Source organism: Condylura cristata, unplaced genomic scaffold (genome assembly GCF_000260355.1).
Source record: "Condylura cristata isolate star-nosed mole 26May11 unplaced genomic scaffold, ConCri1.0 scaffold00027, whole genome shotgun sequence".
In the NCBI taxonomy this organism is placed as follows: domain Eukaryota; kingdom Metazoa; phylum Chordata; class Mammalia; order Eulipotyphla; family Talpidae; genus Condylura; species Condylura cristata.
This window is the reverse complement of record NW_004567128.1, coordinates 17130665-17158358: the sequence shown is the minus strand read 5'-3', so window position 1 is coordinate 17158358 and position 27694 is coordinate 17130665. Positions and strand designations below refer to the sequence as shown.

Genomic DNA, 27694 nt, shown 5'->3' with positions numbered 1-27694 from the left:
GCAACTTCTCTATTTTCCCCAGCTTCCCTGAATTATTACCATAATCCCTAAACTCAAATTATCAAAAAGCATAAAGGTAAATCATCATATTGATCACCTCTGTGTTTACTGTTAGCTGCCATAAGGAAAAGAGACACTTCATATTCAGTTATAAAATTAGTCTTTGGCCCTCCCTGGTGGCACAGTGGGTTAAAATACAGCACTAAGAAGCTTAAGCCACTTCAGCATGAGTTCGATCCCTGCCCAGGAGGTGATGACAGGGCACAGCAGACCTCTTCGGGCCCACCCGCTGCTCCCCTCAGCAGTGTACTTCGTCAGTTGGCCTTTTCTCCTCCCCACTCTGTCTCTGGTGAATCCTCTCACTGCCCCTGCACCTCTGGCCTGTACTCCAGTTCTATATGCATAATAAATAAATCTTTTTTAAAAATAAAATAAAATTAGCCTGCAAAGCAGTAGTGTAGCCAGCCTCCTTCTATCTAGCTATCCCATGGCTCTGTCAAGGCATCCAGACTGGCACTTTATGGGTGCTATCAAATTCCTGGTAACATCAAGCTTTAGAAACAAAAGGATTGAATAAAGGAACAACCAACATAATGTATTAGATTGAGTAGAGGGAAGAATGTCTTGTGTCATGTGTTAAATATTTCCTTCTGACCTTTCAGATCTACAGCCCATTCTTTTCCACCCTACCCTATGCCCTAGAGGATGCCCTTTAAGAACTGCATCAAAGAATTCCCTTACCGTCTGGTTTCCACTTGAGCAAGGCAAAGAGGAAAGAGCTCAGTTGAGTAGAAAAAAGTGGAATATTTCCTTTCCAGGATTCTTATAGGAGCTCCATAGATAAGCTCCGATGTCCACTGAAGACTTCTGTTGACAGCTCTCTCTCGCAACTTTACTGTCCCTGGTTCCAGAATCCTCCTTCCTTTAGTCAGAAAGTACAAATGGGGATTTTGACCAACTCTTTGGTTTTCATAAAGCTACCCACATCTCTATTGACAAACCCTCCCTCATTTCTGCCCTCATTAGAAAACCCATTCTTTTCCTGCCAGGATCAAGAAGTTTGGGAGTCAGTTTGGGAGAATTTGCACACACACTTTACCCTCTTGTAAAATCACTATGTTCATTAATATATTAACACTTCTGAGAATTATCATGTCTCTTTATGTTAGAACATTTCCCATTTTCGACAATGTCAATCTTTCTGTGGAACCCTTCAGCACCTACTGGTTGAGCAACTCATTTTGGTAAACCTTTGCCTAGCTATATAATGGGGGAAGCAGAAGAGTCAGAGGTAAAAATGTCTCAGATACGGCATGCAATGATTCCTTTATAGGTGGTTTTCTGCACCCTCCCCCCCCCCCCACTGTCCCCAGAAACTAGACAAGGTACAAGTCTTCTAGCTAACATTTCAGGATTTTATACTCATAAAGATTACTATGTCATCACTGTGTGGCTAGTTGTGTGCCCCTATTTCTCTCTGCCCACACTTTGTGTTAATCTCTTTCCCTTTGGTTACCTAGGAGGCTCATAGAGTCATCTCCTAACTCTCTGGGAATCTGTAATTCTGGAAAATACAAAAGAGAAAGAGAAAGGAGGGAAGAGTTGGGAAAGGATGCTGTGCTGAATGAAGATAGGAGGAAAAAGTTGAAATTGCCTCTTTTTGCTGAAATTAAGAGATGCAAGTAGAGGTGTGAAAATCACCTATGGATGCTGGACTGAGTTCTTTTGAGTTTCTACCAATAAAAAACATGTGTTAAAACTTTATAAGCATTTCAAGAGCTTGATAAGATTTCTTAAGTTGTACTGCTTCCTTCTGTTTGTCTATTATTAATTTCTATTTCTGCCCCCCAATGGTTATATACATTTAATGCTTTCTAGTAAAATCATTAAAATGAAATTTATGAGCTACTCATAATAGCAGGAAATAAAAGGAAGCTGAGGTGCTAGCAATCCATTCTTGCTGTTAATTGATGAGAAATTTCACAGCAAAGGAGGAGTAAAGGCATGCTATTAAATAATAGTGATTGTCTAGGGAGGGATGCAATTTAATTGTCGGACTCTCCAAACTTTCTTTAATAAGTATGTATGACTTTCATGTTCAGAAGTAAAATTTGATTAGAAATTGAATTACAAATCAGTTTACACTGGGCCATGGAGGTAGTTCCAGGTATTCAAGCTGTGCTCTTCATAATAGAAAATACTTGTTTATGATCACACAACATAATACTATATGGCAATGTAAAGGAATGAATTACACCTTTATAAAAATGCTTCAAAGAGTCCTTAACACCATAATGTAAACTAAGAAAAACAATTTCATTATGAGGGGTCATCAAACATTTTTAAAGGAAACAAACAATGATAATTTAAATTTGCAAATCTTGTGCTATCTTTTGCAAATGCTTTGCACCAAAATAGGTGGGGATGAATGAGTCTAATGAAATATTACAAAATCTTTTGGCTGACCCAAGGCCTCTGGAGGAGGCATGACTAGGCAAGTTTAAGCATAGGAAGACCTAATTAACACACTCTTTAGGCATGCATATGCAAGGGAGGAATGGTTATTTTCCCTCTGCCTGTTCATGTTCTTGTCTGAACCTGTCCTGTAATGAAAGAAAGGTTAAGAGGAGAAAAAGATAAGCTTTTCTAATGTGTATATCTCCCAATACATATCTAATGTGTATATTCCCTGGGAAGAGGCCCAGGAAAACTTGCGTAATTCTCCAAGTCATCCATTTAAAGAATAAGTCCAGCAGGTGAGATGGGGGAAGAGAAGAGCCAATTCTAGGAGGTTAATAAGAAAGCCACAGTAAACTGTTGTGCTGATTTAGTCATATTTTGTGTGTATGTATGCAAATATATATGTGTGTGTGTGTGAATGTATATGCATGTATGCATGTATACAAATTCCTTTTCCTTAAACACATATATATGTTTATATATATATATGTTTAAGGAAAATGAATCTATACATATACATATACACATATATACACATATGTACATACATGTGTGTGTGTTAAACAAACAATGATTAAAACAACCAAGACAGCAGAAACAAACAAGCAATGTAGTTAACCCTGGTAAGAGGAGGAGGAAAATGTGGTGAAGAGGTAGTGTAGGGGTGTGATTTTAGGTTTGGTTGTAAGTTACACTTGATATTTTAGTTCTTTGGATGGTACATTTACATATATTCTGCCTTATCCATGAAATATATTAAAAGAAAAAAAAGTAAATAAAAATCAGGAATATGGGTGCGGAGCATGGGTTGAATGCACACTATCGCTCATTTCTTCAATATTTTAAACAGTGTGGAAGCCCATTGCTTACTGCGGAGTTTGTAAGAGATGCTACCATTGAAATCATAATGTACTTGTCAGTGTTTCTCATTAGTTTGAGTAAAACTCTCACACCCCTGTTTTGATGATGGCTACTATTATTTAGTGATTTCCTGTCATACTTTGCAATATTCTGAAAACTTAGGCATCAGTTCACATGAAATTTTTATTATGAAGTGTATTCCCTGACTTATCAAAGCCTTTAGATAGCCACAAAATCAATTACAACTTTCCACTCAAGTAGAATAGCTGGAAACAAAAACAGAGAAGTAAATTAGGTTGAACAGAACTATACCTAATGCCACTGAGACAAAGACCACATCCTGACTCACCACAGCATATCCTACTGGTGTGTGCGCTCTGTAATTCTTTTCCTAAGTTGATGTGCATCTATCTCCTTAGGACCAGGGGGATATTTATCCTGTAATGGGTTTTCCGGCAACTTGTCTCATTTTAGCTGCTTCAGGCGTCAAGATAACACCCTCATCACTGCCTCTCTGATGGTTCCCCATTCAACAGCAGTCATTTAATCTCAGGACACTTTTCTTCACAGTCAACAGTTTTTCCTTTGTGTAATTAAGTCTCATTTTTTCTGGATAGATCCATTTGTGCCAGAACTGTTCTGCTGCCTTGAAGCTTGCACCATTCAGTTATTTTTAGTGTTATCTCTTTCCTTTCATTAGCACAGAGCTAAACTGCACATATTTTGTTCTTTCAGCTTTACCCAGATTAAGATCTTCTAGCTCTTAGTCATTCATTTTAGATGTTGCATTGAATTTCCTACAGTTCATTTAAATCCTCCAGTTCAGTTTCTTTTGCCCAGAATAAATAAAGCATCTCATTCTCATGCTTCATCACTGACCCCCTCCAGCGGCAGGTGTGAGGCTTTTCTAGCTCTGACACTTTCCCATTAGGTCCCCTAGTGGGCAGGCACTGAGCCAAAATATCAATTTCATAATGTTTTTCTATTTTTAAAGATTTATTTATTCATACAGAATTGGGGTATAATCTGGAGGTACAGGGGTGGTGAGAGACAGAGTGGGGAGCAAAACAGGCAGAATGATGAAGTACACTGCTGAGGGGAGCAACGGGCAGGTCAGGAGAGGTCTGCTGCGCCATGTGGGTCACCTCTGGGGCTGGGGATCGAACTTGCACTGAAGCGGCTGCAACCAGCTTGCAGTATTGCATCTTAACCCATTGTGCCACCGCGGAGGGCCCATAATGTTTTTGTTAATGTCTGTTGCTGGTTCCCTTTCCTCAGGGCAGTGTCTCGTGTACATTTTTTCAGTGCCTTTAAGTTGTTCGCTTAAATAAACTGGGTCAAGGAAATTAAGTGAATTTATTAGTCAAGAGTAAGGGCATCAGTCTGACAGACTTTACTCTATGAGAACTGTTCCAACAAACACAAGCTTGAATTTATGTAGATAGGAACAGTGAGTCATTGATGTTAAAAATATAAAGATACATTGATGCTGTCTCCATGAAAGGAAGGCAAATGCTGGAGTTTAATCACTGCCCAGATCACTAAAAAATACACTGGAGATGCAAATGTTAGGTACCCATTGTGTAAATCTTTATCTGGCTCCTCCCTGTTTCATGCTGGCTGAAATGCTGGTTTACCCTCAAGCAGCAGATTCCTGCATATGCTACTGGGTGAAGCCTGTCCTAACTACAAGTTTGTTGGATAACTTTGCTCTCTTGTCTACCCCCCCTGATGGTGTGGGGGGCCTGTCCCAGGAAGTTTTACAATATGTTCCCTGTTCCAGTTCATTTTTTTTAAAATATGCATTCCTATCAAAATTGAAAAGGATGTATGGTCAGCCATTTCCTTTTTCATTAAAGTACTAATTAATTTTTCATCATAATGACCCCTAATTAAATAGAAGGAATAAGTATTGGCTTTCGAAGGAATTTTAGCCTTCTAAGTTTGAATAAACTGATTTTTCCATATTCTGGAGATGGTTTTAAGAGTGTTGAGGAGACACTATAAGAAGGGATTATGACTGTTTCCTGTTCACAAAATCAACATTATTCTCTGGTGGAAGAACAGGGCCTTGGAGACCCTAATTCCCAGGAGCAGACATCACATTTCTTAGTAGATTTGCATGTAAATGTATATTCTGTCTGGGATCACTGGTTTCTTTCAGCTATAGCCCAGGAACTCAGAGCCACACAAGTCCTCTGACCTCCAGACCAATTAGCCCAGGAGCATTCTTGGACTTCTGCTCCCATTATTCAAATTGCCCTGTAGTGTGGATCAGTCACCAAATCTCACTGTGCTTCTTCCTAGGGATACCTATGTAGGTAGTCCTGTTTCTTTCAATGTGTACCCACAACTCACCTTCCTTTCTCCCTATTAGATTTATGCAAATACTATATATTGCCCCTTATTTCTAACTGTATTCCAAATGTTTTAGGGCCTGGTACAAGCAATATTGCTGCTCTCCCTGTTGTCTTTTACCCTGTATGTATGAAATAACTGATGAATTGTGTATAAGGTTGGAACTTTCCCTGAAACTCAGCTCTTCTCACTCTATTAAAGAAGGGCAGGTAACTATATATAATGTAACATGTATCATCATTATTTTATAACATATACCTTATTTGCTGTACAAATTTTCAAATATAAATCTTCTGTATGTGAACCTTTCACAAAACAGCAGCATCAGTGTTAGAACAAACCAGTGTTAAATAGGCGTGGATTTGTGAACACAGTTTAACAAGATCAAAGTCCTTATTGCAGTGGAATCTCATTCAAATATTATATTGTAGCTACATCTATAAGGAAATTGTGATCTATTGGCTAAGACAGGGAATAGCCTTGCTCTACTAAACTGATAGCAATGATATCATTCTGATACCATAAGTGCAGGTTTTCAGGTCTAGTCTCCCCAGGCTACAGTGGCAGCACTGAGTCCCAGTTACTAGGACACCATGGGTTGGTGTCTCATGAAGCCACAGCAGGAACTTCACTGACTCTGGGCAAGCAAGAGAAAACAGGCAACTTTGCTTAGAGAAATAGATATAAGGAAATGTTTATTAAAAGAGAAATGGAGGTGCTCCCTGGTGGCACAATGTGTTAAAATGCAGCACTATGCAGTTGTCCGAAGCCACTGCAGCATGAGTTTGATTCCCGGCCAGGGGGTGACCCAGTTGGTGGAGCAGACCTCTCCTGTCTGGCACACTGCTCCCCTCAGCAGTGTATTTCAGTCGATCTGCCTGTTTTGCTCCCTACTCTGTCTCTGGTGAACCCTCTCATCCCCTACACCTCTGGCTTGTACCCTAGTTCTTGTGTGCAGAAATAAATAAATCTTTTAAAAAAAGAGAGCAAGAAACAGAACAGAAATAAAGTGGGACTCCCCCGCTTGTAGAACCAGGCCAGGAAAGGGCAAGGAAGCCCAAGTAGAAGTGGAGTCTTGCCTTAGGGAATATGTATCTTCTTTCCCCAATTATTCTGATACTTCTTTCTTGGAGGTCTCAATCACTCTGAAAAGTCTCTGTACCCAGATTACATCTTGCATCTCAGTCCTTATCTTAGCTCCTTTATCATCCTTGGTCTCAACCATCCTGTGACCTCCTACTCCTGGGGGCATTTGATTAGACCCCTTTGGAATTTGTTGTCCTTATCTCTGGAGACTTCCTCATTTCTCCCAGGCTCTTCCCATTCTATGCTAATCCTGGAAGGTATCCCTTTGCCCTATGAGTCAATTGTGTGTGCATGCACAGAAGTTTCTTTATTATTTTCACTCATGGTAGCTGATAGTTGGTCTGTAATGTGTGTGAAATAGGCATGAATATATACTTAAGGTAAAACATTCTGTATCAGTCATGCTTGCTGGTTGGATCTAGCAATACTAAATTGTTAACATTTTTAAAACTAAAATATTTTAAAAAGTCAGAATTCTTGATTTTCTTGCTGAAAAAAAACTGGTCTAGAAATTCTAGATACTCATCTTAGCTTGATAACAATTTGTCAGTATTTACTAGAGATTTCTTCCTTTAGATGAACAAGCATAATCTAATTTAACAAGGCTACCATTCAGCTTACTTTCCTTACAAACTTTATGTGCCAGGATATTATAGGTATTTGGCTTTTAAACCTGAGTATCGAATAAAGTTTTATAATACAAGTCAATATAAATGTTTTTAAAAAACCTAAATGAACACAAATGTAACTTCTCAATTGATTAATATTTCCACATTGAATCCAGTTGAGTGGCATATGATGTTCAGGTATACATATTTCCAGTGCTCACACATTCATTTGATAACATGGCATATCTTCTCCATTTCAAATTAACTTTGAATCAGTTTTTATCTTAGCCTATAAATATACATGTATGTAAACATTTACAGCCATCCTAGTACACTTATTTTTGTTTGAACCACTCAATGCCTTAATAGTAAAGGCAATTTTATCCTATTGATTTATAACTCAACCTACACATGAACAAAAGATTCACCAGATCAAAATAATATAGCTATCATATATAAAATATAGTAATGACTTTTATCATGCACTCTATCTATAGAATCAAATACATGGCTATATTTTCAAGTTATTGATAATATACATTATCTACATAATCTAAATATTGATGTATATATACATTGGCAATTCAGTGCAACAATCAGTAGTAAGCATGTCTTCTTCCTGTCAAAACTAGAGGGCAGAGGACACTGCTTTTCTGTTCACTGACTTCACTGACTATGAAATTGCCTCCTTATTAGGTCTCTTTCTATTCTTCAAGAGCATATTTATATTCACACAAGTAATTAATAAGCTGCTAAAGTGGGCAGCAAAATACAATTCCTTGCTTTTACTATTTAATAAAAAACACCGGTACAAGTCACCTTTTTATGTATAGGGTTTACTTTTTTATATGTAGGACTGAGTTAGGTATAAAGGTTAGAAAAATTGAGAAACAGATGAAGCCCTTAATGAGTACACGATCTAATGCAGTGTGCAGTAGATATAGTAATATTAATAGTATGTTTAGCAGGCTGCACATGTCATAGTAAGGGTATATCGTAAATTGTATGGAAGCCAAAGAAAGTGAGCGATTCTGCTTAGGGTGGGAGAGATACTTGAAGTGAATTTCAAAGAATGTAAGAATTTACCAGACAGAAAATGGAAGAGTAAATGTTGTATTCCGGGAGGGAGGAAAGAGTGCATGCAAGAGTTTAGAGGACTGCTGTCTCATGGTGTCTTGGAAGAATTGCGGCTAGTTTTATCTCCAAAATGTTTGATACTTTGGAGACGTGCTATACAGGGCTTAGAGAAGCTTGTTATCATTAGATTCTGAAGATATTTACAAGGCTGGAGCTGGGAAATATAATTTCTAAAGAGCAATAGTAAATCATCTCCTAATGCAGGTACATGAGTGAAGATTCTAATTCTCTAGGTTGAATAATACAGCACAACATACTTCTAGGCGAGTTTTCCAGTGTGGATTTTGATGCCCCGAGTAACCCTGATCAATTGGTTGAAGTTGGCACTGTATCAGTTTGTAGTAGAAGAAATACAGAAGTCATAGGAACAGTGACAGCCTTGGTTCTCTTTCTGGTGTCACCCTCCCTATTCTTCAGCAAGTCAAAGAATGGGGAGTGGAACAGGAGCTCGATAGCGTTCAGCTCTGCTACGCTGCACACCCGCTACACACACAGACAATCAATATGGTTTGGACACAGCTGATAGAATTTGGTGGCGCTCTAATTGAATTTTTCCCCTTCTTAATATCATTACACCTACAGAACATCTTCAATTAAGTGTCCCCCTATCATTCTCAAAATTAAATATCCCAAATGGAACTCATTATCTACTCCTACATAAACCAGCTCCTCATGACTGTTCTATTATAGGTACCACTGTTTTCAGGCGCCTAAGTCTGAACTCCCTGGAGTCATTTCTTTTTTTGTTCTGTTTCCATCCCGAAATCCATTCAGTCACTGAGTGTTATTGACTACTGGCTGAAATTATTTCTCTGTGTAACTTCCCTGACTTTATGGGTAAATGTTTTGAATACATTTAAACAAATCTAGGAATCAGTGAACAAAAAAATGAAAACATGAATAAACAAATGAATATTCACTGTTGTCGTTACCTTTTGTCTGTATTATTACAACCTAAAGTTTGCAATGTGTGAAAGTATTTGAGTGTAAGCAGCTGCCACCCACCCCACATAAGTTAATCCTGTGATGAGGCATTCTCCTTACACGTGCATTCTTTCAAAGTCTCCTAAATTATATAAAAATCTCACTTATATTACAAAGGCACTCTCAAATGCTTTTTTGAATAAGATGATATTATTTAGAAGACACATCATTGCACATTTTATATCTATAAGGAGCTTATTTGATGAAATTGATTTTTAAAAAGAAAGCAAACATTGAATAATTATCAAATTATTCCTGGGGATGTGACTTCATCTTTTTACTTGCTAGGTGTCATTGTTAATGAGTCCTTTAATGATCACACATACATATACATTCACACAATAAAAAACAGTAGTATACACATAAAAGACAAGTAAGGAAATAAAACAACAGCTTTCTTACCAGCAAGAAAATGAGCATGGGGTGATATAAAATTTTCATCATGAGTAATACAAAATTCATGAAGTGCTGTATCTTAAACTGTGTAGCTGTAAATGGAGATGATGTGTTCTGAGAAAAAAAAAATGGCTTAGATGACACCAAAAAGTGGTTTTTAGGATAAAGAAAACAATGACGTCAAAGCTGCCAGCTAAGAGATTGTGTAAAATTGCTTCACTTAACATGAGAGTGAATGAAAGAAACAATTCAGTTCTAAATTTTTATCTAATGTGTTTTATTAACAAATAGAATTAATATAATTACTTATGAATATTATAAAAAGTGTAAGTGGCTGTTTCATCTAAGCCCTTAAAGTATCCATGATGGCCTAAAATGTTTTTCAGGGGTGAGGGATATTTTCTCTTGGAAAGAAGTAGTCTGCTTGGTAAAGTTCTGGACCCAGTTCTACACTGGCTAGTGTAGAGAAGAAGGGGTTATACCCCAAACCAACAAGCATCAGATCCCATAGGTCAAGGGTTCAGGCCCACAAAAGTGTCTGTCCCCAAATTTCAGACACCAGCGGCAAGTTCAGGTAACTACCTGTCCTTCTGACTGACTGATCGTAAGTCAGATTTTCCCGCAAATCCAGCCTTGATCTCAACTAATTTGCTAAAGTCTCACGGCACACAGAGAGATGCTTTACTTACTCAATCATGGATTTCTTATGAAAGGGCACTAGTCAGGAACTGCCAGATGGGGGAGATGCACAAAGTAAGGTGTGAAGAAGTGGTGCTGAGCTTCCTTGCTTCTTGGGATGCCACTCTCCACTAAGTTTCCACATGATCACCAACCCTTAGAACCCTGTCTGTTTGTAGTGTATGGAGTTTAATTATAGAGACATATTTGATTAAATCAATGGCGACCAGTGATCAAACTCTTTCTGCAGTTCCTTTCTCCACACAGTTGGTCATGAGGGATGGTGGGAGGGGTGGGACTAAAAGCTCTAAGCCACTTAGCTACTGGTTGACTTCCTGGTTGGGAAGATGGGGGATGCCTCATCTTTAAGTGTGCCAGGAAGCCTCATTAACATAACAAGGCCAACTTTATTGTTCCAAAAATGGGGAAGGCCAAATATAAATTGATTATAAATAACAATCAAATGTGGAATCAAATGTAGAATCAAATGTTTTATATTTTGGCACCTGGGGTATATTTTAGCTGCAGGAAAACAAATGCTTCTTGTTTCTCAGTCAAAAAAATCTTCTCTCTGTACTATGCAGCCTAGAATATTAGATTTAGCATCCTATTAGAGGGACATGAAGATTCCAGAAGGATATAAGAGCAATTTTTTTCTGAAGATTTTATAAAATATAAGGGTTAAAAACATTAGGTGTTAACCCCTATATCTGCTTCAAATAATTTATGATCTAATTTAGGAGATCAACCTACATATCTGAAAACTTTTTTTTAAAGATTATTTATGTATACAGAACTGGGGTACAGGCTAGAGGTGCAGGAGCGATGAGAGGATTCTCCAGAGACAGATTGGGGAGCAGGCAGATCAATGAAGTGCACTTCTGAGGGGAGCAGCGGGAGTCAAGAGAGGTCTTCCATGCCACGTGGTCACCTCTCTGTCCAGGGATTGACTTGCACTGAAATGGATAGCTTGCAGTGCTGCGTCCTAACCTGTTGCACCACCAGGGAGGGCCCCTATCTGAAAACTTTTAATTAAATTTTGCATTCATTTGTCCAACATATTTTTCTTGATAAAAAGGGACTTGCCACCCTTCCATGAACAAGTGGTATTTCCTTCATAGCTTGTTTTCATAGTAGTAAACAAATGTTTTCATGTAGTAAACAAATGTTTATTGAGTTCAGATCATGTGGTAAGTAAAGGAAACTAGTATTCTCTCAAATGGGGTTAGTTTCAAAATGGACTGGAAAGATTTGGAAAGGAGGATTTTGAGGTGGGGTAAATAAGAGGGAGTTTTTCTAAATCATTATAACTGACTGGTATACATTCAGGCACAAATTAAGTCAGTGAGTGAATTTTAGTAATAACTATGTTGATATTTGTTGAGCAATTAGTGTATGCCAGGAACAAAGTCAAGACCTTTCTATTAGATATCATACTTAAATCTTATAAGAACCTATGAATTTGACATACTGGTCACATTTTAAATATATAAAAACATAATTTAAATATAATTTAAATATTTATATTAACCAAGGTCCAGATCCTTAAACTATTATTTGTTTCTGTTACACAGTTTTTTTGTTAACCTTAATGTATTCTCTCGTACATTAAGAGTTAAAAATAGAAAAAAAAAGTTTTTTCTATAGTTGTGGCTTTTTCTTCAAGATTAAAATGGTTGCATTTTAGATTGTTAAGTGGGCATGTGGTGATTAAAATAGCCTCCACAATTAATTTATTTTAGTTTTTTCTGTATACTATGCTTTTATAAATTATGCCACTCAATAATGTTTAATTGCTATTCTTAAAGTCTCTCTAGTAATGCCTACTCTGACTTTTCAAGTAGCTGTATATTTCATCAATTGCATTTGATTGATGACAGATTTGCATAGTTCATTTACTGGATTCAAGATATGGTTCAGTTAGTCAGGGAGCCCAAAAGTTAATGACTTTCTAAAAGTGCATGAATCCCTTCTATCCATCGGTATATCTAAAACATTCAGATTTTATTTGCTAAGTCAGGGGTTCTGTCCCTTAAGTTTCCTTGGAGGACACTCTCAGAATGAAAAAGACTGAGAATAGCTGTCTTCCATTATACAACATTGTGGTTTTAAATTTGAAAATATTCCCAGTATAGCTTTAGTATCTTTTGATGTGTCCACCTCAATTCTAAAAAGTCACATTCTTAGAACTGCATGGTTATGCATAGCATGCCAAAATAACATCTAAATTTAGTCAATTAATTGGTTTTCTTCAAAATCAAATAGTATTCTCTGTATAAAGGCAACATAGTTATTTTGTAGAATTCTGGAATAAGACATTGCAAAGTATGTCCCTAGCAGGCCTACATATTGACAAATTCACTAGACTTAAAGCCACCTTCTGTAAAATTTCCAACCCTCCAAAGTAACTACAAGTTTGTTAATTCTAAATATTCAGGTTATGCTTAATACTCCAACTTCATATTTCTTTTTATAAACACATTTTTATGGCAAAATTTTATGCATAAAATAAAATGTTCTTTTCAGATATGAGGCTTCTACTGTTGACCTTCATTTCTCAGTATTTCAGTGTGTGTAACAATGCAGTTGGACTGTGTTTTGTGTTCCAGTCAATCTCCAATTCTGTACACACTTTACTTTGCCAGACCTTTATATTTGTTGACCAAGTTTTAAAATATAACCTTTGTCTTTGAAAATTAATTTTATTATTATTTCAGTGGAAGAAAATCAGTTTTTAAAAAACAAAGGTGAGTCAAGGTCCTCAAGTAGGCATTATTCCTACAAAGTGATCTGTGATTTGAAATGTGCTCTAATCCACTCAACTACCTTAGGTAGAATTATAAATTAATGTTTTTATGTTTTAATGTTTTAACTCATAAAATTGGAGCTCATTTTAAACCAGAGGTTTATGAGAAATGTTTGAATCCTGACATCTGAAGGTTTTATTGTTTTCCAATATCAATTGAATCTTCTGCAAGTAAAAGAAAGCAAGCAATCTTTGATCATTTCTGTATTTCTATCTTGACATTTATTTGATTTCTCATGCCAGCATACTGTAAAGTTTATACTAAGATTAGTCAGTACTTATATACCTCAGTTCAGTAATTTTGTATATCTGAAAATGTATAGCTATTTTTTTTAAATTTTGACTTTCTATAATTAACAATGATTTTCTGATTTCCAATGTGTTTCTGCTTCGGGTATTTTTCCAAATTAAAATTTAAAGTCTTATTTTATAATGAGACATAGCTCCATTTATTATTAATTAAGAAACAAAATAAGCCCCATAAAACCTGTGAAAAAATATTTGAAGAGTATAACAAATCCACCTGGTAAACCTTTTACATCATCACTAAAATAAAAGGTTTTGTTTTTTAATTGAATCAGCATTAATAAATTAATGCATGGAAGATCAAAGACATTTATCATTGCATATATAAAATTGTAGACACTTGCTTTTACTTTAACCATGCTTCATACCCATAATGGGATTTGATCATTATAGCTAATAGTTTTGATGAAATTGGTTGGTCATGGACCCCAAACAGTTAAAGAGAAAATCCCGTGTTGCTAGTGCTAAGGCTTCCGCCACTCTCCTGTGCATAAAGGGAAACAAACCAGATTCTTAGTTTACTCAAAGATTTTTAATTCTTGAGAACTTCAAAGGGCTTAGAGAGAAACAAAACGAAGGTCAAACTTCAAAATCACAGATCCTTTTGTGGACAAATGCCCAGCCAAACCGGTTGGGCACTGAGCAGGGTACCTAAAGCCTGAAAGCTTATCAGGAGTACAAGGGACCTGCTGTCAGGGAACCCTGGGCAAGGGGTAGGGCAGATCCCAGAGAAAGAGCGAGACCAAAACTCACGGAGTACCTCGAAGCTGGATAATCTACCATGAGGTTATGATGACACTGTTGGTGTCCTCAAAGCCCCGCGTCCCAAAGCCAACCCACCTCACGTGTCTTCCCTTCCTCTCTGTTCCACTTCAGTATATACATCTGCCTCACTCCTTCCTCTTTCCCAGCTGTCTCCCATTCTGGAAGTCTGGTCAATGGCATTCTAGGAGTTGTAATCCAAAGTAGTTAGATATGGGTGGCATGGAAGTGGAGGCAGGGATAATGACACCTGACGCCACAGCTGTGGCAATACTCCATTCTACTACAGCAGTTTGAGTGTTTGAAATTATTAGCAATAGGAGACTTTTCTATATGCAATATATGTGTTATGTGATCATACTGGTAAAACTGGTTTTGAAAATTATGGCAATGGATGTCTAAAAAAGATGTAGTGATCTATGCTTCAGTCAAACAGAATTCCTGCTAAACGATAGTGAAAAAATGGGGAAAGTCATACTTGTTTTTTATGCAAATTATGCAGTAGCAAACCTATTTTATTTTTGTAATTAGGGGAGGTCCCTTTTGAATCACTCAATCAGTTAGTAACTTTACTGTGACTCTGCAATGCAATTTCAGATTTAGATGCCAACACTACAATTATTTTGCTGACAAAAAAAGCTAGCGTGAGCTCAGAAATGCTTTCTTCCTTTACATTCAGTGCGAGGTTTAAATATTTTCTCCAGATTCTTCTAGATGCTTAAAAGCATAATTGTAATAAGATCATTCATATATCACCTGCATATGTGAGGACTGGACTTGTACTTATTTACTTAGTCTTTGAGAGCACAATTGTTCTTACAATTTTGAAAATACACATTGAATGAATTTCCTTACTTAAAAGGGCCAAAGAGAAATGAAAGTAGGGAAAGAGTCTTTCCTGCTCTTAACTTCAAATAATGTGCATTGTATAAGTAATGGTGATAGGCTTCCTTAGGCCTACAGGGTCTCCATTGACCTTTAGTTCATCCCCAGGTGGCACTTATGGGATGAGACCTACCACTGGGCATACTGAAAAAAAAGCCAGTTTGACCTTTTTTGGGGGACTGAACCCATAATTCCTTCCAGAACATTTGTCACATTTCATAGTTACATCATATATTTGTTGTTACCTACAGTAAACTGGGATTTCCATGAGAGCAGTGCTATATCTGTCTTGTTTACTGTATTGCTCCAGTGTCTGATGCATGAGATGGCAGAAAATAAACATTCAACAAATATTTGTAGAAGGAATAAGTGAACAGGCTTATCGAAGTTCTGGTTTGTTTGTCAAAAATTCAGGCATTGCTGTGAAACTATACCAAATATATATTTCCAGTGAACTGAATTTAATCCATTTAATGTTTTACTGTGTACACAAGTGATAGGAGGGAGGGAGGGGTACAGAATGAGAGAAAAGAGGCAGAACACAGACTCTTCAAGGAGCTTATGGCTTTTTTCCTGCACTTATTCAACACTTCCTGCAAATGGATTTCACAATCAAGAAACTGCGATGTCAGACATCATTGCTCTGAGGAAAATGCAACCCGAGTACTTTGAGGCTCAAATATAATGATGCATAAATGCAAAAATGGGAGAAATGTATTGAAAATGGCATTTAGTTTTTTGTTTTTAATTTTTAATTAAAATAGCATTGGTTTATAAATACCATATAAGTTTCAGGTGTACATCATTATAAATCAGCATCTTTCTATGTTTACCATGTAAATTCTAATCCCATACTTCTAAAATGCCTTTTTAAACCTGTTTTCTAACTCTCAGGGAGGCAAAACAAAACAAAACAAAATAAAATGTATGTAGATCTGGGAGGGCTGAGCTGGAGCCGTGTGATCGGTAGGGCAGAATCCCTGTGAGCTTTGCCCAGAGGATACCGGAACCAGATGTAGGCGGACTGGGCAGAACTAAAACTATACCGGAACCATGTGTACTTGTCTAGTGGTTGGGCTGGGGAGGGCAGAGGTTGTCACACATTGTCGCTGGGGTTGATGGGATTTTGGCTTCTAGGCCGCCGCCATCACAGATTTCCTGAGACATGCTCATAGTCCTCTTGTCAGAATAATGCCTCATTCCCGAAGGCACCGCTCCTCAGAGCGAGGTGGCCAAGAAAGTCACCGCAAACACCTTCGGGGCAGAAAGCAAAAGAGACAAAGAAGCCGCTCTTGGTCGAATAGCTATGACAGGTCACGCCGTCGCAGGCGGGAAGACAGCTACCATGTTCGTTCTCGGAGAAGCTATTGTGATCACTCACCAGACCAGAGGGCATATTCTCGGCAATACAGACGCAGCTACAGGCGCTACCACTACAGCCAGGATTGGGGAGATGTCTACTATGACAGCAACTACACCCGGGATCGGGAACAAGCCTACTATGACCATAAATACAGCAGGGATTGGGAAGAGGTCTACTATGACAGCGACTACATTCGGGATTGGGAAGAGGTCTACTATGACAGCAACTATAGCCGGGATCTGGAACAAGCCTATTGTGAAGGCAATTACCACCACTACTACGAATATCGTCGGGAAAACAGCAGTTACCAAAGCCGACAGCGAAGTAGCAGTAACCGCCGAAAGTACAGACAGCCAGAGCACCACAGCAAAAAGTGCAGCCGCTCCTCTTCTAGCAATAACCAGAAAAAAAGGAGTATAAAGACCACCACCAATGGCCACCTCCTCTACCGTATCGGGGACTGGCTTCAAGAGCGATATGAGATCATAAGCACTTTGGGAGAAGGGACCTTTGGCCAAGTTGTACAGTGTGTTGACCATCACAGAGGTAGGAATCGAGTTGCCCTGAAAATTATTAAGAATGTGGGAAAGTACAAAGAAGCAGCTCAATTTGAAGTCAACGTACTGGAGAAAATCCATGAGAAGGATCCTGACCATAAGAACTTCTGTGTCCGGATATTTGACTGGTTTGACTATCATGGTCACATGTGTATCACCTTTGAACTTCTGGGTCTTAGCACCTTCGATTTCCTCAAACGTAACAACTACCTGCCCTACCCCATCCACCAAGTGCGCCACATGGCCTTCCAGGTGTGCCAGGCTGTCAATTTTCTCCATAATAACAAGCTGACACACACTGACCTCAAGCCTGAAAATATTCTGTTTGTAAATTCAGACTATGATCTGATCTATAACCTAGAGAAGAGGCGACATGAGCGCAGCGTAAAGAGCACAGCTCTGCGGGTGGTGGACTTTGGCAGTGCCACCTTTGACCACGAGTACCATAGTACCATTGTCTCCACACGCCATTACCGAGCTCCAGAGGTCATCCTCCAGTTGGGTTGGTCACAGCCTTGTGATGTGTGGAGTATTGGCTGTATCATCTTCGAGTACTATGTTGGCTTCACCCTTTTCCAGACCCATGACAACAGAGAGCATCTTGCCATGATGGAAAGGGTCTTAGGTCCTTTACCTTCCTGGATGATCCAAAAATCAAAGAAACAGAAATATTTTTACCGAGGCCGCTTGGATTGGGATGAGAAAACATCTGCTGGGCGCTACGTTCAAGAAAACTTATGCCCACTGCAGTGGTATCTGAGCTCAGATGCAGAGGAACACCACCAGCTCTTTGATCTGATTGAAAACATGCTAAAGTATGATCCTGATAAGCGGATGACCTTAGGTGAAGCCCTTCAGCATCCTTTCTTCAGCTGCTTTTGGGCTGAGCCACCCAAAGCCAAGTTGTGGGCCTTGGGTTAGGCTATTAGTGACGACCAGGCCCTGGATGCCCCTGCATCTCTTACAGCAGTGGGAATCCAGTCGAGGACACTGGTGCTTTATTATGCAAGCGATAGAGCAGGAGCCCACTCCTTCTTCCTGGCATCCTGTGTTTGGGACAGTGTGAAAGTGAGAATATAAAAGAACTTGTACTGTTGCTTCAGCCCTGGCCTTGTGCAGAAGGCTGCTCCACTACACTTTCACCTTCATCTGCCCCTTCACCTGCGTTGAATAGGGGCAGAATGACGTGACCAGGTGGCATCTAGCCCATGTTGTATAAGGACTTTTGTAGATTTTGTGAAATAAAAATGACATGATTTACCTGAGGGAAAAAAACATGCATAAAGCTTGCGTTGGTTGTATACTCTGTCTTTCAAGGTAAAATTTAGTAATGTATGTGTTTGAATAGATCACACACACCAGGAGTCAAATGGGTATGCTGACTATTACATGTTAATAATGATCTTAAAGGGGCTTTTATCCACCTGATGCTGCTTTGTTCAAATGGGTATACTGACGGTTAGGTTACATGTTAATAAGGATCTTCAGGGGACCTTTATCCACCTGATGCTTCTTCATTTACACTGTTTATCATATAAAGTTAAATTAGTGGCAATCTAGAAGTGAGTTCAATAAATAAAAAATTCAACCTCTCTTTCTGTGTTTGCACTGATTTAATCTTTCGGCGCTTAATTACCAGTCCTGTTTGCAAAGAACAAATCTAGGTTTTCCTTTTCAATGAATTAACTTACCCATTGAATCATGAGTTGATGCTTTCTGTTTTGATGTTTGGTTTCCCGAAAGTCTTCTGAGGGAAAGATGAGTATATGGGGTTGGATGTCTCTAAAGAATCTGAAAATTAAAGTTGATGTGAAATGTAATTTATCAATGCTTGTAGGGGCAGATAGAAAATTCCCCCTGCCTCTCTGGGCTCTTTTTGGGTGGAACAATCAAATGAATTTTCTACAGATTGGTAAGAGAAAAGAACAAATTTAATTACAGAGGCATGTCCCATGTATTCCCATGGGGCAAAATGAGGGTTATATCCTGCGCCAAGGAATGGGATCGGGCCTGGGCTTCAAGGAGAAAGGAGGGACACTGACATGATAAGGAGAGGGGGACTCCTAAGATTGCAATTAGATGTTTACCCTGCCATAGAGGTGGGTGCACCTGGTAAAAACCCTGATTTTCACCGGAGACATTGGGGGTCAGAACAGGCAGATCAACCAGAATACACTGCTAAGGGGAGCAGCAGGCAGACAGGAGAGGTCTGCCATGCCATGTGGGTCAGCTCCCTGGCCGGGGATCAAACTCATGCTGAAGCAACTGCAGTTAGCTTCATGGTGCTGCACTTTAACTGGTTGTATTTACCACTAGAGAGGGCCAGAAAGTCTGTTGAAACATTTTCGGGCCGTCTATCTTCCATTACGTCTTGAATACTGTGGCAACCTTTATTTGACTATTGAGAAAATATAGAAAGGTAGAGGATTAGAGCAAGCAAGCTAGGTAATAAAAGTTGGAAATTAGATTATATACAGAATATCTTTTTTTTTTAATATTCAAGTGTAATTTGGAGAATGGTTAAGTAAATAAAACACCAAAAATTTGCATACAGAATTTGGTAGTGTGAACTGAAAATTGATAAATATAAGAAATGTAAAAGTTCAAAGGTAGGAGACATCTTATTAAATCACATTCTGATATTTATGGGATGAGTACAAGGAACGAATCAGCATTTACAAACCTCTATTTATGATTGATTTGTAAAAAAGGTAATGCCTTGAAAAACGCTTTCTAGCCGTATCCTCCACACACAACATGACTGTGGGGCTCTCTTTGGAATCTTCCACTATCACCACTGCCTTATCTTCAACAAAAAAGGTTTGCATGTCTCAATTCAATTTGATTCCTTAATTGTGGTGTTTTTCAGCCAGTTCTTCCACAGAACTGTTCTCAGGGTCACTTATGTAAAATACCTTCATGCCTGTTGTCTTACATTTCAATTCCTTCGCTTTGCCTACAGGGTCTGTACTGTACCATGTATCATTTTCCTACTTTTACCTCTTCATTTCCTTCTCCCTGATTTTCCTTCCTCTATTTATGGAAGTTTCCCTAGACTGTGAATAATGTTTGCACCGTTCTTGACCTGACAAGCTTCTTATCATACTTTGGGACTTAGGCAAAATCTGTTCTGGGTGATATGTTTTATCAATTCTTTGAGAAGAATTGATCTCTTTCTCTCCTTCAGCGGACCTGTAGCATTTTGTCCTAACTTGTACTGCAGCAGGTATCACATTGCTTGGTGATTATTTTTTTTTAAGTTTTATTTATTTATGCATACAGATCTGAGGTACAGGCCAGAAGTGCAGGGTCGGTGAGAGACAGAGACAGAGTGGGGAGCAGAACAGACAGAGTCACTGAAATATACTTCTGAGGGGAGCAGAGAGAGACACTGAGAGGCCTGCTGTGCCATGTGGGTCACCTCCCCACCAGGATTGAACTTCTGCTGAAACAGCTGCTGCTAGCTTCACATGTGCTGTGCTTTAACCTTTTGTGTCACCAGGGAGGTGGAGGGGTGGTGGTGAGAGGATTCACCAGAGACAGAGTGGGGAGAAGAGCAGGCAGATGGCCTGAAGACTGAAATACACTGCTGAGGGGAGCAGTAGGCTTTAGGCCACTCCCTGGCTGGGATCAAACTTGTGCTGTAGTGGCTGAGGATAGCCTCACAGTGCTTCATTTTAACCCCCTTGGCCCACCATGGAGGTCTCCTGTTTGATAATTATTTTCTAAATGTTGTTCTCAACACTATTATGACTACCTCAAGGGGCAAGGCTTTGTTTTTCATACCAAACATTTATTGATTGGAGGTCTGTACACAGGCAAACATTACTACGAAAATGAAGGTGTCAGGAGCTTCCTCACTTCCCCACCCCTCCAGGATGGGGAGAGTAGGGACTAGCCCTTAAGGGCAGAGAGTAGGAGAGGAGACAAAGCCTGCAGGGGAGGGGAGAGCCAGGTTGGACAGTGGGAAGGTTTTCTTTGCAACAACAATTCTAGCAATGTATTTACACCAGTGTGCAAGGATTTGGAAAAGCAGGTGTGCTGGCTCCTTCTATTTACAAAGGACATGGTGAAGCGAATGGAATTGGGGGTTGAAGGAGGTGGAAGGCCTTGGGGAAGGGCAGGGCACCAAGAAATGGTAGCTCCTCTTGTCCCTAACCCCTTGGCTTTCTTTCTTCCTTCTCTTCCTTCTTCAGAACCACTAAAAAATTCTCTAAGATGTCTACCATGGGGATGAGACTGGTGGAGGGATTGGAGTTGTGGACACAGACGCGCTCATTTACTTCTGTCCTCTAGTCTAGGGCCAGAGGACCAAGCTTTTCTGTGATAGTGCATAGCCCACTGATAATGTGCCTTTTGCCCAAAATGAGGCTTAGTAGCATGCATACCCTGTATTAGATGTATTTCAAACAAATCACTGTGCATTCTTTCTTTCTTTCTTTTTAGTTTTCTCTTTATGAGGTAACATTGATTTATAGTATTGTTTGGGATTTAGAGGTGTAGGGTCTGCCCTTCAGGTGTGTTACCACATCACACTCACACCCAAAATACCCAGAGCCCACTGTGTGCCCTTTCCACTATGTTCTCTCTTTTTTCCCTCCCCCCTCTGGAATCCAAGCCAATAACAAGCCCTATGAAACCGACTGTAGAACTGTGGCTTTATATTGTAAAATATAAACATCACCAGAAGCTACAATTTGCCCTTTCTTTTTCTCCCAGAGGTGATAATATAGGGACAGGGAAATGCTAAGGAGAGGAAGTGAGCTTCCTCACTAAGATTGAAAAGGGACAGTTTTGAGAAATGTGCTCATTTGAATTTCTGTGTTTAATAATTTTTTGTGTTTGTGAATTTTTATGTGATATGTGGTAAATGTCATTGTAAAGTGGCTAAGATAGATAGTAGACAAACATGCCTTTTACCTCCTATTACAATCCTTGCTAAACTCTTTTTCTAAATGCTGTGACAAAAGAAAAAAGATCATATGTACTAAAAGGGCTGGACATGAAAACAAAAAATACCTCTTTTTAACTTTTAGCTAATAATTTCTTCAACATACTTCGGCATCAATATTAGGGCTTTAAAAGGTTTATAGACTTCAACAAGGACTATAAAGCAATACGTGTATTATCCAGAGAGGCAAAATATTGACATTGGAAATAATTTACTTATTTATGATATCATCTATTGTCAGAGACAAAATAAACTTAATGAGTTCTAATGGGATATGGTTGGTTAAATTCAGTAGATTTTTGTTTTTGATTTTCATACTCTCCTGGACTTTAGAATCAAGTAGTAAATTACAGCATTGTACATATTACTTTTGTTATCATCCTACTTACAAGAGCATGTCTGATTCAATTTAGAGTAGATAATATTTCTAGTTACCTTTCCTTAAAGAAAAAAATATCTGCTCAAATGTCTTTTAGCTTTTTAATTGTGTTAATAGAAATAATTCAAAGCTCAGTATGTTGCACTATAGTGCGAATGAGAACAATGATTGTTGACTCTGATCAGTATTTTCCTAATGTAAGTAGGTTTTTTCATCTTTTTTTTAATATTTTATGTTTACAAGGTAATCTAGAAAGGAATATATACCTTTATATGTTTATTATGAAGACTAGAAACAGTCATAGTTATTATTAATGTTACATTATTAATAACATTCTCAACAGTATTAATGAGATTATAAATTTTTATAAGGTGCTGTGTAGTTCATAAATCATTTTCACATATTTTAATTGATTTGATCATAGTAACTACCACTACCTCTTAGAATAAGCCAAGCAGAAGAAGTTGGAAAAAAATCATACATGTGGTACCTGGAATTTAAGAATTCATGGCATTTGAAATATGCTGTGTTTGTCATATACTTTACATTTGGAACCTCAACTTCTTTAGCTATGAAATGGGATTATGGATCTTTAGCTATGAAATGGGATCATGGATCTTTAGCTATGAAATGGGATCATGGATCTTTAGCTATGAAATGGGATCATGGATCTTGGAATTAAAGGAAAGGCCTATTTCAAAAGCCCTGGCATAGTATAGCTCAATTCCCATATTTTCATTTCCCTTTTAAAATTTATTAACTATAGAAAAGGGACTTCAGTTTGGTATTAAGGAGAAAGGGGTTCATTTAGCATTCATTGCATGTTGCTCAGCCCCATAGCAAGCCACCGGAATCAAATCTGCTGTCTCTGAAAACAGAGAAACCTACATTCAAGACAAGTGCTCTGTTTTCTCCCCCTTTCCTTTCCTAGCAAGATGACTAAGAATCAAAATTCAGAGCAGAATTAGGCAAGTGAGACACTTGCCACCAGTGTAAAATTTAAGGGGGTATCTAAAAATTCAGTACTTAAGAGAAAAATTAGCTCAGTGTTTAAAAAGTCAAAATTAACACAGACCCATTCATGATGAGTGAAAATCATTTTAGACAAAGGATGTGATCAGCACTCACAGCGCTCCTGTCCTCCCAGTCTGAGCACCCAACTCATAGGCTAGACCATTGTATAGGTAGGTAGCTACTAACATTCAGAAGATTGAGTGTAAGTAGGTAGCTACTCAGTCTATCAGTGTCCTCCTCCTGTCTTGCAGTGTTCCCCAACCTGGGGCAATTTACATGCCCTGAATTTATCAACCCCTGATTTCTAAATATATAGATAACCTCCCCATGATTGCTGAGCTTTAGGGTAACAATTTGAAGCATGGATTTTCAACTTCTATAGTTTGACTTTGAAGTCTTCTTCTAATGGTGAGATATCTGAACTCAGGAGAGTGTTACATTTCCTGAGTCTAAATTTTCTTATCTGCAAAATGGGAATTAATAGTACTTACATCATAGAGTTAATGTGAAAATGTATAATGTAATACATACACATAATGCTTTGTGCTTTTTATACTTGAATGCAATTAAAAAGATAATTGGGACTTTCTTTCATGATACATTTTTTCCCTAATTCCCAGTAGTTCCCCACTCAGGAATTCCGGTTCACAGCATACTGAGGCTTGTAACCCAAGGTGGCTGCATGTAAGCAGGGCCAGGGAAAATGGTGTCTGGTCACTGAACTGCGTTTCTCTTCAAACTTTTGTAGAAATTCATTCTGTAACTCAGTGTTGTAAAACCAGCTTGTAAATGAAAGAAATAGATGGTGTGTGTGTTTGTGAAAGATGGGAGCAAGATTAGGGTGAGAGAGGATGGGTGAAGAAAAGACTTGAAGAGAACTGTAAAATAGTCTATTTTGTAAATTAACACCCATTAAGTTTTACAGAAAATTTTATATTATTTCCCAGTTACCTACATTTTGCTTTGTGAAATTTCACATTTTTTATTGTGAAATAAATGATCTAGTGTTTGAAATTCAAGTATTTGGACAAGCTTTACTAGTTATTGAAGTCAATTTCCTGTTCAATGTGAGTAGTGTCTTTCTTGTTGCACCCACAACATAGAAATTGCACATTGTTGCAGAAACCATATGGATTAAGCATGTTGCAGGATAACATGCTATGGGACTAGAATAATAGTTTAAGCTGAGAATTGGTGGGAAAATTGTATTTTCCTACAAAAACTTGACTCTCAACCATTACATGACAAAATACTCCTCATTCTCCCCCTGGAAATGATATCTAGATCTTGAGCTCAGCCATGGGGAGACTGACTCTTATTCATTCTGTGGTTTTCGTAATACATATCAAGTTCAAACAACATTGAATTCCCTGAACCTTGACCAGAAGGTTGATTATCCAACAGAGTTTCTTGTGAGAAATTCTTAGAGCAGTAAACATTTTGTTACGGCAGAAAAAGCATATCTATCTATCTATCTATCTATCTATCTATCTATCTATCTATCTATCTATCTATCTATCTATCTGCCTACCTATCTATACTGATAGCAGTTTTTTTATTTATACTCTGAGCACTCTTGTACATGTCAGCAAGTTTATACATTCATTTTTAAAAAGTCAATATTCTGTTTGAAATTAAAACAGAATAGTTAGCTGATGTTAGGGCCACCTGTCATTAACCAGATTCCCAATCAAAATAAACATTTCAGGGGTATTTCATCAATTAGCCTAATGAGCTATGAAGATGTCTGCAACCAGATATTTCCTGGTTATGCTCATTCGTGCAGCAACTATCAACCTTCTGAATCTTTCATAGTCGATTCACATACCATGCCAAAACATCCTAAATTTGCAGATGTGATCTAACTAGCATAGATTCACATAATTGGCATGGCACGGAATTTTTAAATATCAGCTATCTCAGGAACTCTATTCATGTGAATCTGGAAGATTCCTTGTGATGCTTAAGCTCTTACTCTCAGACACTCAGATGTCAAAGTATTTTTAGAATGGGTCCTCAAGGCATCATTATTTTGTAATTATAATTTTGTTGATTGACAGCAAATGTGTTCCATGAAAATGTTGTGGGATTCAAGTGTTTCTGGTTAATGCTAGAAACACACTACTTAGATCTGAACTCTCATGAGGGGAAAGAAAGAACTTTAAAGAGATTTCAAATTTACCAACATGAAGATACAAGAGCTCTCATAAAATGTAAAAACTTGTTTTTGCTCCTAGACTTTTAGAATTTCCACTCCAAGTTCCAAAGATTGAGAAATTTGATTATTTCTTGGTTAAAAACTTTTACAAAAAAGCTACTGTTGGGGGCAGGAAAATCTCCCATCTCCCTGGGTCCTTCTCAGGCTGGGAGGGAAATGAAAGCAGAATCACTTGGGTTAGCAAAGGAAAAACTAACATAATAATGAAAGTATGGTGAATTTACATAGTTGTAAATTCTGAAGAAGTAGAAACAATCAGAAGTATTTATCCTGTGTTTAAGGACTGGGATCTCAGAGGAGAGAGAGGGAGATGTCACTTGACAGACAAGAAATAAGTGACCTTTTCTTTAAGAGTAAAGACATGAGTCCTCTCTGGTGGTGGAAGGGGTTAAAGTGCCGCATTGTGAAGCTCTCTTCAGCCACTGCAGCAGTTCGATCCCTGGCCAGGGAGGCCCACTTGGCATGGCAGACCTCTCTTGTCAGCAGTGTGCTTCATCAGTCTGCCTGTTCTGTTCCCCACTTTGTCTCTGGTGAAAACTCACCATCCCCCATGTGTCTGGCCTGTACCCCAGTTCTTGTATGCATAAATAAATATTTATATATATTTTTACTAGACCTGATTACTTTTATTTTTATTGCATATATTTTTACAGCATTCTTAAATTTTTGCATTTTTTTCATATCAATTATAATCTCCATGGGCTTCCCACCACCAATGAATCAATCTTTTTAAAAATGAGTCAAGGTTCTCAGATAGAGACACCATGTTACCTATGAATCTACACCTGAATGAAGCCCACCAAAGCACTATCCTCTAGATTGAACAGTGGTTACTTCTCCCATTAGGGTAGAGGGAAGATCAGTATCTTAGGGAGCCATGATCTCTCTGATGGGGGAAGGGTGAAGGAGTCAGGCAAAGACAAAAAAGCCTTTCCCACCTTCTTTGTATCTCACTGCTTTTAACTTAAACCATTCTGCATTCCTTAGGTAACTAACAAACTTACTGAAGTTGATAGGGTCTAGATGGATCCTTAGTTTCCTACAGCAAGGTTAGACCGATTGGAAGAATCCTACTGGGCCATATTGAGAAAAGCTGATCTCACTTTTTTGGGTGACTCATCCCATAGCACTTTAAACAGTTGTCTCAGTGTTATTCATTGAAATTTTAGATTTTTATTTTAAAAAGGAGAGTGGAAGTAGAGAAGCTATATGTCATATGACTGTTGATATTTCCCGTGGGAAAGACTATGCAGCTCTGCTCTGCTTCATGGTACAGTAGGAGATTAAAACACAGGAAATTGCAATAGTGCTTGAGGATGATACTGTTACTAAATTAAAAAAAATATATATGCCGTAAGAGTAAACAGGAAGCTTTATTATTGATTATTAATAAAGCTTGATTATTGATTGATTAAAATGTGTTTATTCATACAAAGCATCACAGGTGATTCATAGTACAAGACCATTTTGTTTCCTCTCAGAATATTAATAGTAAGTTAACATCAGTACTCTGAGGTACAAAGAATCGGGGGTTGAGGTAAGGCAGGAGCCATCTAAAGAAAATGTATAATATACAGATATGTGAGCTACGGGGATCTCCAAAAGGGCATTTCAGTTTATGCCTGCAGGTATTTACAACCAAGATGAGTGAATGAGGAATTTATAAATTCTTTGGTTTCAGTGTTTTTATGAAGCTTAGTTTTATTATTTAAGTCAATTAGAAAATTCAAATTAAGCTACGTAGTGTTGCAAATTTCAGATCTCTGAGGAACATGCATTAATAAGAATTCAAAACTATTTTGTAAATATTATTATGTAAATTTTTGCATAATTGGATTTTTCTTGAATGTTTGAAAATTTTCTTTACTAAACTAAACATTTCCTT

At 38.1% G+C, this 27694-nt stretch overlaps 1 protein-coding gene and 1 pseudogene across 1 annotated transcript in view; both read left to right on the top strand.

Annotated features, from left to right (window-relative positions):
• DMD (dystrophin) overlaps window positions 1-27694 on the top strand; it is a 1782468-nt gene that overhangs the window by 215264 nt on the left and 1539510 nt on the right. The gene's annotated exons all lie outside the window — the stretch shown is intronic.
• Window positions 16519-18168, top strand: LOC105854125 (annotated as a pseudogene).